Here is a 3,207-nt window from a genome sequence, read left to right as displayed (position 1 = left end):
TTACATATATTAGATATGTGATCTGTAAAAGTCAAACTAGAATCAATCAAATACAATGCCTAAATCAGATATTTTATCACACCTTTCTATGCAGGTGTCAGAAATTTTATAATCAAAATGCGTCGGAACGCGCTTGTTTGTAAAGCTAATAATTTTGCATTTAGAAATATTCAGATCCAGTTTATTTTGAACACACCAGGAGTAAAATGAATTTAGTTGAGACTGCAATACTAGGCAGTCATCTATTGAGTTTATTTTAAGATATAACTTGAGATCATCTGCAAACAATAGATGAGGACAATTAATTACTTCTGATCTATCGTTAATAAAAATATTAAATAAAAGAGTACTAAGGGTGGACCTCTGGGGCACACCCGAGCTGACAGTTGCAAAGTTACTTAAAAATCCGTTAAGAAAAACGAACTGTTTACGATTTTGAAGATAGCTTTTAAATTTAAAGAAATAAGTAAGTGAAGTATTAAAACCAATTTTAGATAATTTAGTAAGAAGTATATTATGATCTATTTTATCAAAAACTTTACTAAAATCAGTGTAAATCACATCAACTTGTCCGTTAATGTCAAGATTCTCAGCTAGAAATTGTTTAATACATATTAGATTTGTTATTTTCCATTGCACATTTAACAATTTGACCCACTGTGCTGGTGTAGTGGGTTCTTAATTTTTTATTTTATATATCACATTTTCCGATTTGTAACTAATTTCACTTCCATATTTTTCCCGTATTTTTACTATTACATCTTTTTTCATTGAATTTTACATTTATTCCTATTCTATAAATGGCACTAACATTTTCCGAAATACTATTAGTTATAATTTTCAACCAATTATGTACTACAAATGGTTAAGTTTTACCTTCCACCATTTTAAAATCGAAAAGAAGCGTATTGACTTGATCAAAACGCTCTATCTTTTTTATATTAGAGATACACAGGCCTATGCCTGGTATTCTGGGCATATTATAAAATATATATTATTAACTTTGATGTGTGACTTGTTCTTTTCGATTGCTCGATGCAAGCTGACTCTTTCGACAACAAGAGTTTGTAAATGGAGACAATTAGAACAAAGAACAGTTGAATACAAAATAATTGAGTCGTTCAAAACTGAATCACTTGTATGTAAAGACTTGGCACTTGGCTCCGTATAACAATCATTTTGATTATTTGTTAAGAAAGAAGTAAATTAGAAAAAAAAAAACTTTATTAATATAATGAATATATGTTTTTTGCTCAATTATGAATTTTACTACATACTTCATTATATTATCTTTATTTACATTGTGAACTAAAAGCTTTTGAATGGGTCACATATGGAATTTGTGTACTTTTTGCATAAACAAAAAATTAAAAAGACTTACAGTGCACTCTGTATAAAGATTGCATGGTTTCGAAATGGAAAAAACTACCTTGAAATTATAATCTAATTATATAATTTTCTTTTCAATATTGTCCTGCTTAATTAACTTGCCGTAGGGCAAGTTATAGTAATCGCAAAAAAATCGAAAATGAAAATTTTTGCATTTCTCGACGTTTCAAAGGTTTCTGAATATTTTGGCATACCTTAGAAAAAATGGATGTATGTGTGTGTGTGTGTGCGTGTGTGTATGTATGTGCGGATACAAATTTTCGTCGACGATTTCGGGAACACCGATCAACTGATTTGAATTTTTCAAAAAACATTCGATTCGTATTGATAAGGAGACGTGCTGATTAGTTTTTGGCGAAGTCAGGTCTAGCCGTTCCGAAGATACGGGGCAAAAAGTGCCGAAAACGGTAACTCAGTTTTAAAGAGAACGGAGCGTCCGATTTTAATAATTCAAAAAACATTTTACTTGTATTGACAAGGTGAAGAATTGATCAAATTTTCATAAAGGCAGGTCTAGCGGTTTCGGAGATCTAATGAAAAAAGTATAAAAAAATGCCATTTGGCGGTCAAAAATTATCATTAGACATATGCACATCAAATTATCAGATATTTTATAGAGATTTTAACAATAAGTATAATTTTGGTTCACATTCCTATGGGTTCCGTACCAATGTTTACGCGTTAGACGTCGACGCGGCGCTTACGCAGTTTGATATTTCGTCTTTATGCAGTTAAAGCAGTACGATTGCTTTGAAAAAAAGTTTAGATCTTTCAAAAAAAAGTAATTTTTTGTCAAAAATCTTATTTTTTCGAAGTAAATTTTTTTCAAAAATGTTAATCGTTTTTAAAAAAAATAATAATTTTTCGTACGGGAAGTTCCAGCAATTTGCCTTAAGGCACGATGCCTTAATTGCCTTAAGACAGAATTCCACTTACAGCTAGTTTGCGATTTGTATGCAACTCCATAGCAGCTATCCATACCGTGTTGACAATATTAAAACTCATTATTTTTATACATTAGACGGAGACAGTCAAGGAGACTGCTTTTAAGGGATTCTCTGAGCACTTGATTTCCGCTGGTTTAGCAGAACTGCAAGTCTCATCAGAATCACGATAACAATCCAACTATTTTTTGTATTAAGTGCAGCTTCAGGAGCCCCATTAATGATAAATATGATGCCTTAATCATTATCAACATGGTGTGTTATTGACAATCAGTACATAATCCTGGGCAACATTAGTAAGGCTATTGACTGCATTCTCGCCATCAAAAATAAATGGCTGAACTTAGACCTTAGACTGGCATCCATTATTTTCCGATTCGATAGAGCACCCACTTTTTGTTTTTTTTTTTGTAATGTTCAAACTGACGATCATATTGTTTAAATATTTTATATAATCTAAATTCAAAATTTTCTATTAAAAATAATTTCATTGAATTTTATTAAATAAACATTCAGATATACAAACCGCTAATAGCCATAACCTGCGCTTCGCCATTGTTTTCCTTAACCCTCGAAGGCTTATTTTTAGCGAAGTGGTTAGGCTCAGACAAGGAAAACGCATCAAAATAAAAACTAGTTGGGTGTATGGCATCGTGCCTTAAGGCAAATTGCTGGAACTTCCCGTACCGTAACGAAATGTTCGAGGAATACTGAATGTTTTGAAATAGATTATTATTAATATTGTAACATTGTCTGATATTTATAAAAATTATATGAACTGAATTGCAAAGTTGGAATTATTTGTTCAGAGTATATTAGAAATTTAGTCAGAATTAAAAATAAAATCTGAATTATTTTCAATATACAAACAAAA

This window comes from Ctenocephalides felis, unplaced genomic scaffold (genome assembly GCF_003426905.1).
Source record: "Ctenocephalides felis isolate EL2017-DRISC unplaced genomic scaffold, ASM342690v1 CF-g0.4_SCAFFOLD_02292, whole genome shotgun sequence".
In the NCBI taxonomy this organism is placed as follows: Eukaryota; Metazoa; Arthropoda; class Insecta; order Siphonaptera; family Pulicidae; genus Ctenocephalides; species Ctenocephalides felis.
The sequence above is the reverse complement of the archived record's forward strand: the minus strand, read 5'-3'. Positions refer to the sequence as shown.